This window comes from Belonocnema kinseyi, chromosome 3 (genome assembly GCF_010883055.1).
Source record: "Belonocnema kinseyi isolate 2016_QV_RU_SX_M_011 chromosome 3, B_treatae_v1, whole genome shotgun sequence".
Taxonomy (NCBI): domain Eukaryota; kingdom Metazoa; phylum Arthropoda; class Insecta; order Hymenoptera; family Cynipidae; genus Belonocnema; species Belonocnema kinseyi.
This window is the reverse complement of record NC_046659.1, coordinates 49,226,906-49,238,527: the sequence shown is the minus strand read 5'-3', so window position 1 is coordinate 49,238,527 and position 11,622 is coordinate 49,226,906. Positions and strand designations below refer to the sequence as shown.

Below are 11,622 nucleotides of genomic sequence, written 5' to 3'. Positions count from 1 at the left end.
CGACCCGGAGAAACATCAACACCAAGGTTTCTCTCAAGCCTAAAGATCTGGCTGAAATGGATGACGAGCTTCGTGGACATTTTCCCGGTGAATCCGACCTCTAAGCTATCAATTATTGTGTGTATGATGCAGCATGAGCTTTAGCCGATGCGAACCGTAAAACAAAACCAACGGCTGATCATAAGACCACAAGACGAATGCATCAACTTGCCATAAAGATAGGCTGGGCAAGACAGTACGCGTCCCGCATTCAATGTGTGATTGACTACATCACATCTGGCAGGAATTTTACGGCCAAGGTTCGAAAGTTCGCGCGCGAACTCCGGACTCGTTATCACACAGTTAACAAGTCAAAGCTGCTGACCATCAGGCAGCATATTATTGAGAGAATACGGAAACTATCTGACGCTAAGAGAAGTCTAGAGCGGAGGGAGAGGTGGATCAGAGAAAATCAACAGTTTCTCTCTGACCCATCTCGACTCTTCCAAGACCCTCCAGTTACTGTCGAACACCCACCCAAACCAGAGGAGGTCGAAGTATTTTGGAGAGAAGTCTACGAAGTTCAGCATAGACTGGACGAAGACTCAGAAAATATAAATAGCTTCAAGGAGTTATGTGTTGCCCTCATAACACCTGATAAAGAATGCCCACCCATCCCTACCGAGGAGGTGAAAAAAGTATTAAGAGGGATGAAGAACTATTCCGCACCGGGACCAGATTATATCAAAACCTTCTGGCGGAAGAAGTTTTCTTCAACCCATCAGCATTTGGCCCGTATTTTCATCTCATATTTGAAGTCGGAAGAGCCGATTCCAGAGTGGTTGGTGGAAGGGCGCACAATACTCCTGCCGAAAATAGGTAACTTAGCTGACCCAAAGAACTACAGGCCAATAACTTGTCTGAACACGCTTTATAAGATATTCACAGCTATCCTAAATGATAGGATTGTTCGGGCAATTGAACCTGTGTGGCAAGAAATGTATGAACAACGAGGCTCAAAGAAAGGCGTAGCCGAATGTCGGGAGAACCTGCTCATCGATAGATGTGTCTGCAAAGATGAAGCATTCTACCAGTGTGACCTATCGATGGCCTGCATTGATTATCGGAAAGCTTTCGATTCTACATCCCATAGACTTATCATCTCTCTTTTGGAAATCTTAAAGGTTCATCCGCAAATAGTTGGGTGCATAGAGAGATTGATGTCGCTTTGGAAAACCAGATATACTATCTCATCTGGAAAAAATCGTGTGACAACTAACAAGGTCACGTTTCAGAGAGGTGTCTTTCAGGGCGACATAATGAGCCCACTCCTCTTTTGCCTCTACATTATTGCCACTATCTCTAGCACTGCGCCATTCCGACGGATACTTGTGCGACAAACCTGCAGATCGAAAGTACAAGGTCACTTATGTATTTTACATGGACGATATTAAGATCTATGCTAAAAACAGAGAGCAACTGCATCCAGCTCTGGGTATTGTCGAACGATATACTAAGGAAATTGGAATGGAATTTGGGTTAGACAAATGCGCCAAGGTTTATTTGAAGCGAGGAAATCTTAATGGCATCCCTGAAGATCCTGAGCTCGTTGATAGAAGCGCCATACGACATCGTTGCGCTGGAGAGACTTATACATACCTGGGCGTGCCACAGAGCCGCATTCAGGATGTGACATCTATAAAGGATACTCTCCGAAGCAGATACAAACGTCTCATCCGACAGATTTGGTCTTCTGAACAGTCGGCGAGGAACAAAGTATCTGCAAGGAACATGCTTGCCGTCCCGGTACTACTCTATTCATTTGGAGTAGTTCCATGGACGCAGAACGAGCTCAGATCTTTTGATATCGGGACATGAAAGGTTATGCACATGAACAAAAGCATGCATCTTAAGTCTTCCGTTCCGCGACTGTACATCTCACGCCTTCAAGGGGGTCGCCGAATATTGAATATTGAATGTCTTCACAACAGGATTATTCTGGGTACAGCAAATAGAGTTGCAAATGGAAGAGACCCTCTTCTTAAAATGGTCAGGAATCACGAAGAAGTGGGCAAAGGAGCATTTCTATACAAAGCAGCGGAGGAGGCTGCTGAAACAGTCGGACTTGACTTCAGTATTAGGGGTGAGCAAAATGCATCAAATCTAATCTATCTCGAGTACTCACTCCTGATAGCCCGGATTAAGAAAGCACAAGAGAAAAACTTTCGTGAACAGCTCCTCGATAAGAGGATGCACGGTATCTTCCACAGAAATGTGAAGGATCAGTCAATGTCTTGTAAGTTAACGTTTGCTTTCCTTAAATCGCCGGGATTGAAGTCTGGTACAGAGGGTTTCATTTTTGCATGCCAAGACGGTGTCATTTCCACCTTAATATACCGTCGCCACATTTTGAGCCAAGACATTCCCGATGATAGCTGCAGGGCGTGCCATGCACACCCCGAGCATTTAGCTCACATACTATCTAGTTGTCCAACACACGCGGGAACGACCTACATTCAAAGGCACAATGCAGCCCTAGGAGTGCTTTATTACCATCTCTGTTACTCTTACGGCATTAAGCTTAATATCTCTCTTCTAAATGCTCCTAGGGAAATCGAGTGAATTGTCGAGAATGGAAAGTGCCGCATATACTGGAACTTTACATTCTCGACAGTTGTTTCTGTTGCTCACTCGAGGCCTGACATGGTTCTTCTTGACTTCGAGAAGCGAAACATGTTCGTTATCGAATTTTTGGCATCAGCTGACAAAAACATCATAGCCAAGGAGAATGAAAATAAAGAGAGGTATCGATACCGAGTTGCAGTATATCGAGTTGCAACGATTGCACCCGGAATATTCAGTTAAACTGATCGTCCTTATCATCGGCGCTCTTGGAGGTATAGTCGGATCTTGTTGTACCTTTCGCGGCCTACCCCTTTTTCTCTTGACTGCTGGTTTTCGATTTTCTCCCTCAGTTTCTAAGTTACCTAAATTTTTCTCTCCTCCCTCGTTTTCCGAGGTCACCTCTGAATCGCTCAATTCTGGGTCAGAACGACTGATTGTTAAGTCCTCTGGATTTTCTTGGTGTAAGTCACCATAAACGTATCTCTCAACGAACCTTACATGGAGTGATTCTATCAATTTTTTGGTTTCGGGGTGATACACTATGTATCCTGTGGGTAAGTATCCGACGAGATATGTTTTTAAAGCTAAGGGACCAAACTTTGTTGCGTTTTCTACTTTTACATAAGTTAAGCATCCAAATCTCCTCAGTTGATTAATGTCAAACTTATGATTAGGAGCTAGCAACTTTATTGGAGCTTGCATACCTATAGATTTATGTGGGCTTAAATTATATATGTAAGTCGCGGTACCTAGAGCGATATCCCACATGTGTGAGGGTAAACCAGAGTCAAATAACAGTGATCTAATTTTCTTTTGAATGGTTTGGTTAAACCGCTCCACGACCCCGTTTGGTTCTGGAGTTGCTGGGCAGACGGTGCGTAGTTCTGCGCCAAACTCTTGCAAAACCTTTCTAGTTTCTTTGCACGTAAACTCTGTGCCTTGATCGCATTCCATATAACAAATTTTCACGTCTTTACCTATCAAATTTCTAACGGAAACCAAAAATTCTCTCAAGCAATTTGGTACATCGCTTTTGTGTTTCAGTTGATATGTGCCCGCCTATCTAGAGTAGCTATCCACGAAACATACGATAAACCTGTATCGACCTGGGTAAGTGACAGAGCTTATGTAGCCCATTACGTCAGCGTGAAATTTGAGCAAAGGAGCAGACGCTCTGCGTCTGACCTTATTGAAAGGTAATTTATTCAATTTCGCGCGATAACACACGCCGCATTCTCTAATGCCTTCGTCAAAATCTGACGTGTCGATCTCCTTTAATTCCGGATATAATTGTTTAAATTTAATCGTGTATCCCGCAGACATGTGCCCCAACCTGGCATGCCACATCAATATTGTGTTCAGTTTCACCTTGGCGTCCGATTTTAATTGTATAGAATCTTTTAAATTCTGTATCGATAAATTTTCGGATATCTCTATTTTATGATTATTTATAGTGTTCATTAGTTTATTGGTGGACTTGGGTGTGCTATAGGTTTACTCTTTTTTTCATGACTTTGGCTTGTTGACGACTTACCACTCCTTGTCGTTAAGTTGACAAAAACTCTTTTATTTTCTCCTTTGAGTTTATTCATTTTATTGTCGTTTATTTTAATCTCGATCTCCCAAAAAGGTTTGTTATAAATTCCCGAAAGAACCGATTGTCTTCCTGCGAAGTCTGGGAGGCCCCTGGGGTTTCAGTGGATTGCACGATGTTCGACGCTTCCAAGCTGATGACTTCTTCCGGTTCCTCAATGGCATCGAACGACGAGACGTTGAGTGAAGGAGCGGCAGCTCCTGACTGGACGAATACAACCTTCTTCGTCAACTTCGAGTTGTCTTTGATCGTTGGCTTGGGTGGAACTTGGGGCTTGGCATGGACAAGCGCGCTGGTAGTCACCTCCTGCCTGTCAGCCAGCTTGGTTGCCGAGACTACCTGCTTGTTTGCCAGTTGCTTTAGCAGGTCCTTCATTTCACCCAGCAACTTGGTTTGCGAAGCCTGTTGACGATCTCAAACTGACCATCCAGCCAACCTTTGACTTCTCCTTGGATGTCTCCTTTTTCTGAAAAATAAGAAAGAATTAGTTTTCTAGTCACCTTTTCTGGGTTGGAGGTTTTGGTGCTATTAAACACTTTTGCCGACTCAAGCTCGGTGTTTGGAACCAGCATAACATCCAGTGAGCCAGGACACATGTCAGACTTTCAGTTATGCCCTTAGTCGATTATGCAACCAGTCCAAGGACACATTGCTCATACTGAATTACATAATCGACCCTCGGCAACCGTGTCTCCTTGCGCCAGTCAAAAGAGTAAGCGCGTCTCCTAAACATTGAGATTGAAAATCTCAATGCCCAGTGCACTGGTCCCTTGAAGAGATGTCGTGAGTGACATTCTTCGACACCTTTTATTCATATATGAGATATGAATCACTCACCTAAGGGCATCTCCTGCTCGTTTGAAAAAAGCAAGGAGTATCCTCCATCCTTCTCCACAAGATAGACTCCCTCAGATGGAAGTATCTCGGACAGCTTGTACTTGTTCTCAAGTACCTCCTTTAGCTGTCCCAGTTTCAGTGCTGTGATAAAGAAAATTGCTATTTATTTTTATTTTTAATTTAACCTTTTTTTTTAAATTTTAATTCAATAAATATTTGAATTAATACGCCTTTTGTTTAAGTATGCATACATGCGCATACACACCTGTATACTCGTGTGCATACTCGTATTTTGTGCGTCGAACGTACTAGTTTCTTTTTCGTGTATAAACGAACGCGACTTAGTTTTCGTAGCGAGCACCTCGGTTCTCGTATCAAACGAACGAACCTACGCTCGAACTCCGAGCGGTGTTCTCCGCGGTCCGCGCTCCTCTCCGCTCGCTCTCTCTCTCTTTTTTTTCGAGCGTGCGTGCGCGCGCATTTCTTCTCCGCCGACACCACGCGGACACCAAGCCATTGTTCTCCTTGGCTACTTTTTCGCGCGCGCGCCGGCCATTTTGATTCTCCGAATCAACAGGTCGGTGCGTGTTTTCGAATTGATTGCATCATCCGATACAACTCGTTGGCGTTCGCGCGATTACTTTCGGCACTCCCGTTCACGATTTTCCGCGATGATTTATGTTTTTCAGCTTACCTCTTTTTGCGTTGACAGTTGGCGACATTTCGCCACGACCTACGCCGCCTCCACCATCGCCTTCTCCTCCTTGGCTTGCGCCGCTGTTGCTCATCGTCAGTCTTGCAACTTTTTACTGCAGGCGAGATGTGCGATGCGCGTGCTTCGGCACTCAAGTTCGTTTTTCACTGTAACACCACAAAGGCACAGAGAACCACGCGGAATCACGTTTTTGCTTCACTCTCACCTACCGCTCCTTTTCTCGCAGACACTTGCTCAGTGGAAGCGTGCAGGGCCCATAACCTGAAGGAGAAGTAGGTGGCAGGTGAAATGAAGGTACACAATTGTACAGAACAAAGAAGGAAGTTTTATTCAAAGCGACTTAGAATACGTCCGTGCAGCGCGAACCTCGTTTGCGGAGTGAGTAGAGCGCGCCGGCAAAGGCGAAGCGGCGCGCCGAGCGAGAGACGCACATGCGCAGTGCGCTCAGCATTCTAGGCGCCCACACACATACATTTGTATAACTCCAATAAAGAGTTTTTTTAGTATATTATTCTTTTATTAAAATTTAATTTTTTCAACTGAAACCATGAGCTTAAAATGGAATTTTTAATTAAAAAGTATTTGTTTTTTTCAGTTGAAACTTCGTCTTTTTGGTAAAAACTTTTCCTTCTTGTTTTAAAACTGATATTTTGGTAAAAACTAATTATGGTTTTGTTAAAAATTATTTTTGTTTTCAGCAGAAAAATGAACTATTCCCTTCCTGGTTGAAAAATCTTTTTTAGTTAACACATTCAACTATCTGGTTAAATTTTTTGGGTAAATTCGTAATTTTTAAATTATTTTTTTGATTGAAAATGTTACAATGGCATTCGTGATTGAAAATTTACCTATTTGATAAATAATTATTTTTTTTACAAATTAATTTGTTTGAAACTAAATCTTTTTTTAGAAAAATATTTGTTCGAAAATTACTTTCCTTGATTGAATGTTAATTGTTTTTTGGTTGAAAGAGAATTTGGTTTTAGTGAAAATTTTGGGTTTTTAGTCAAAATTGATTTGTTTTGAAAATTCTTCTATCCATTTTACAATTAATTTTTGTTGCTTTTTTATTAATTTTTTGTACTAAACATGTATTAATTCCATTTTTTGCTAAAAATTTATCTTTTTTGATTCAAATTCAAGTATGTATATGGTTAAAAATACATCTCGTTGGTAAAATATTATTCTTACTGTTGGTGTATTCACTTCTTTGTTCAAACTTCTAATCTGTAGTAAATTCGATTGTTTTCTTTTTGTTCAAAATTAAATCATTGAATTTAAAATCCAACTGTTAAATTGTTTGTTTCAAAAAGCATCTGTTTTGGTCAAAAATAATTTATTTTGTCTTTTTGGAAATTATAATATTTTGTTGAAAATTAATTTTTGGAATTAAAAAATTTAACTGTATCATTATCGGTTAAAAATGTATTTTTTTTTTTTTTGTGAAAATTTATTCTTCTAGTTTAAAGTCCATCTATCTTAATTAAGAATTCATTTCGTTAATTAAAATCCATCTTTTAAGTAAAATTTATTTTCTGTTCATATAATATGATTTGTTTAGATAAAGATTAAACATTCCATTTTCCGTTAAAATTTTATCATTTTAGTAAAAAATTCAATTATATGGTGAAAATATTTTCCTCTTCGCAACAATTGTAATGATTCTATGGTAATCCTAGATTTGAGGAGCAGCTGATTAGATCGTCCCTTGTGAAGTCGGGTGAGCTCGGTTCATGTTCGCGCATTTTCGGCTTTACACGAGGCTGGTCTTCGCAGATGCAAAGTGGGGGGAATCTTCTCCCTTCATTCTTGTGTCGGTTTACCTCTCGGCTAATTCTTAGGTCGTTTTTGCTTTCGCGTGTTTTTACTTTTCTTTTCCGCAACTTTTTTTTAGTTCGCTTTTGCTCTGAGCGTGTCATTTGTGCTTCGCGTGTATTAACACGTATACAGTAAAAGAAAGGATCAATTTTGTTGCAGAGCATTTTGCTCCAACGATCAGTTAACCCTCGAGATCATAATGATTTGTCCATGCAGATCAATTGGATCTTATTTTTTGGTTCATTTGTCAGACGTAACAAAATGATTGCCAACTCTTGACGCCAGTGTCCTAACGACAAACCCTAAAAATTGTATCTAACTGTATACGAGTGACAACTACACTTAACAGGTGATATTTTCTAATACCAGATTTCGTAATTTTTTAACTTTTCAAGGACACTGCATGGTCAGAAATCATAAAAAGCCTGCACATGAGCTAAAGTACTCCAGGAGCGTCAGCCATCTTAGTTAGATTTCATACATGAGCCCGAATCAGATCATTATGATCTCAAAAGTCGATGATTCACTCCGGCCAATCAAAATTCTCTTGATTCGATATCATTTTTGTTGCATATCAAAATGATATTGATTTCTGTATCATTTTGAACACTTTTTTTACTGTATCAAGAAAGCCGCGTCTCTTTCGTCCAAACTCGTAAAACAACTCAGGTATGTTTTTAGCTTGTGTGCCATTATGGAGATTGAAATATTTTAAGATGGAAAAGCTGCGTCGCGACTTGCAGCTTTTCTCCCCTGTATTTTTCACTATAAACAACCGAATGTTGAGTTTTTCATAGCCAAAAAACAAAAATTGAACAATTTTTCACAGAATGAGAAAAATATTTATCAGTTTGTATGAATGATGTAGGAACATATATAAAGAATTAATTTAATCATACTTTGTTGAGAGAAAATCTTTCTCCTTGATTTTCTCCGTTCGAAGCTGAACAGACATGAGTGTCTTTTTAACTTGTACGGCAGTAATGTAACCCGTATCAATGGAAATAGCAACATGACACATTAATTACAATGTTACTGCTTTTAATAACGACTCGTAAACATTGAAAGAAGTCAGAGAATAATAGTATATATATATATAATAATAGTATATATAATAAAACAGGAGAACGGGAGAAAAAATTAAATGAAGTCAAAATAAAAATAATTGAAATTTCAACACTTGAATCCTTTAATTCTATTTTCTATTGTTTTTTTGATAACGAAAAGAAATTATTGAAAATAACAGATAAATATTTTGAATGAATTTTGACACTGACAAGTTGTAGAAAGCTTCTGAACTTTATATTTAAAATTACTTCTTTAGATTTATTGAATTATTTTTAACATATTGTAGAAGTATGTCATGCATAAAAATTTTCAGTAAATATTCATTCAAAAGCAGGGTTTAATAAGCTCGTGTCGAGAATCATCGAAGTTCCTTGAGCGTAACACAAATACGAGGGGCTTTCAAGTTTAAACCGAACTCCCCCCTTTCTTTTCCATCTCCCCCTCTCTTATGTAGAGAATAAAAGGTATAGGGTTAAGATACAGTCAAGAATCCTTTATTGCAAGGATTCTAAAATGAATGTGTCCCATTTATCTCAGTATAAGGAGAAATTTCACTGGCTCCCACCACTTCATTGGAAGGCAGTTCAATGAGAACAGCTGATTGGTCCGCTCACTAGCGATGTGAGCTTGCAATTGTTTCCACGCGCGCATGCTAGATAACATTGAAATACGTACTGCAATCTTCATTTTAAAATCAACCCAGTCGTGCCTTTTCAGCGATTGGTTTACCGAGAGATGTGAAAGTAAAGAGTGGGGGTAAGGTATCACGCGATAAACGAGTCCTGAATCTGACAATAGACGAGTCCTGCGATAAACGGGTCTTGACTGGATTTATCATACGTGTAGCTAAGGCTTCTGTTGTGCAGTGAATCATCATTCGTTTTCTTGCTAGAGAAGGTGTTAAACAGTTTTATGTTTGGCCAAAAGTTAAAGCCTAGTTCAGTAGTGATATCTGCTGAAAATTTTACTGATCATGAATAGCTACGAATAATCATATTGCTCACTCGTGAAAATAATGTAATATACTCTCGTAACGGAACCAGTGAAATTGTCACTGGTTACAATTTATACTGCAATACCAGTGACGCCAAATAATAGATTCAACCAGTAATATAGTGCTCCATGCGGCCAATACAATATCATCCAGGCGTGATATATTTTATTCTATTATATTACAATCGGACCCTCATTTCAATTTGTGAGAGTAAAGTGAAGTTTTTAAAGATCATTCTTAAAGGGTTAGTCCTAAACTCCAAAACTGATCAATCATCAGTGGCATATCTAACCAGCTGACGGACGACAACGCGTACGACCAGATGACTACTGGAACTGCGTAACCAATCAATCTCGCTGATTAAACGAGTGACGGAATTGCACTAAGTGATCCAGCGAAATCTCACTGATTAGCTGTGATACACTTCTGGCCGTTTCAACCAGTGAGATCTCACTGTCGTGATACTTATTTACATTCTCAGCAGTCTAAATATCATGCATGTGTACAAAAACACAAAAAATATTCTTCTATGAAACATGTGAAACTGATACGCATGAAGATTCACATTGAAAAAACTTCTAGAGATTGCAAATAGTTCACTGAAAATAATATCTATGCTCATCTCACCGCTGTCTCTCAGATTAGATAGAAAAAAAAACAATTTTCTTGAGGTTCAAAGAAAGTGGTTCAAAAAAGAGTGTCAAGTAGGCCTGGTGACCGAAAAAGTCGCAATATTTTGAAATTTGATCATCACATTGATCAAATGAAAATATGCATTTAAAATCAAGACTTTAAAATTATATAAATTAGAACAAGAATACTCACTAAAAATAAAAAAACATTCGAGCTTAATATGCTTACAAAAAGGTTATTTATTATTTCTTGAGGAAATACGAGAAATTGTTAATCAAAAATTATGAGCATTGTATGAGAAAATACGAGAAATCGTTAAACAAAAATTATGAGTCACATAGTTCGAGTATAAATTTATGTATCCAAATCAAAATCAAAGGTTTTTTGTATAGTTTTACAAACATATTACTGAACTCATTGCTTACACATGGGACAGGTCTAGAGATTTGAAACAAAAATTCCGTAGCAGCCCTGCATGTTATTCTTATTTGGATAATTTAATAGATTCAAAAATATATTTTTTTCTCTTCTCAAATAATTCACCGAAGAAAATAATCTTAAATTTAATGTTAATATAAATTTTATACTGTAAAAATTCATCAAGGAGAATCTTGGAAGGAGGGGTACTTTGTGTATTTTCTGTTCGACAAATACATGTTTGCGAACGTATATATATGAACCTACGTTCACTTTAAGATCGTTTCGCTTAACTCTAAAGTAACCGCAGGTCAGTCTTTCGTAACTGCTTCACCGGTGATATTGCAGCATATTATACAAAGTAGCTCATGGTGTAAAGCTTTAAGAAATCTTAATAGTGTAGTGTCGTCTTCTTTCATCATCTCTATTCTAAATGTAATTGACTATTATCTTATACTTATCTACTGATCATTTTAGAAGTATTAGGACTACCTGAGTAAAAATAATTCGACTTGAGTTCGACTTCGCGATGTCTTAAGTTCGACTTCAAGACATCGATTTATGACTTCGCTTCAAAACTGAGTCGAGACATGACATAATGTCTTACTTTTATGGTCTTAGCATGGTGATTCTAAGTCAGCGTAAACTTGTCTCGAAAAGAACCTTTTTTGACTCAGAAATGAGGCTATTAACAAATTGCGAAGGATTAAAATTGAATTAAAAACTTTCAATCAATAAATCAGTTATATTCAATTAAAAAATTCAGAATATATGGGTTTGGACGAGTATACACCTCAAAAATTTTCTTCAAAAAAAGTAAAATTGTAATTTTCTGTGAGAATCTCCTAAGCCGTTATGAAAGAAGTAAAAAGAAACAACATTTTGGGTATTATCGTCAAACAAGTATAATAGAAATAACAATCTGTAAGTGAATTGATTCTA

General features: G+C 38.4%; 1 protein-coding gene across 2 annotated transcripts in view; it reads left to right on the top strand.

Moving 5' to 3' along the window:
- Positions 1–11,622, top strand: part of LOC117170117 (alpha-tocopherol transfer protein-like) — a 338,103-nt gene that overhangs the window by 79,186 nt on the left and 247,295 nt on the right. Inside the window, exon 1 of one of the 2 annotated variants that reach the window (XM_033356653.1) lies at positions 11,027–11,115. The exons of the other annotated variant lie outside the window; for it this stretch is intronic. The gene's annotated coding sequence lies outside the window, so the exon portion shown is untranslated. Of the gene's footprint in view, positions 1–11,026; positions 11,116–11,622 lie in introns of those variants that run through there. 2 annotated transcript variants of the gene reach the window in all.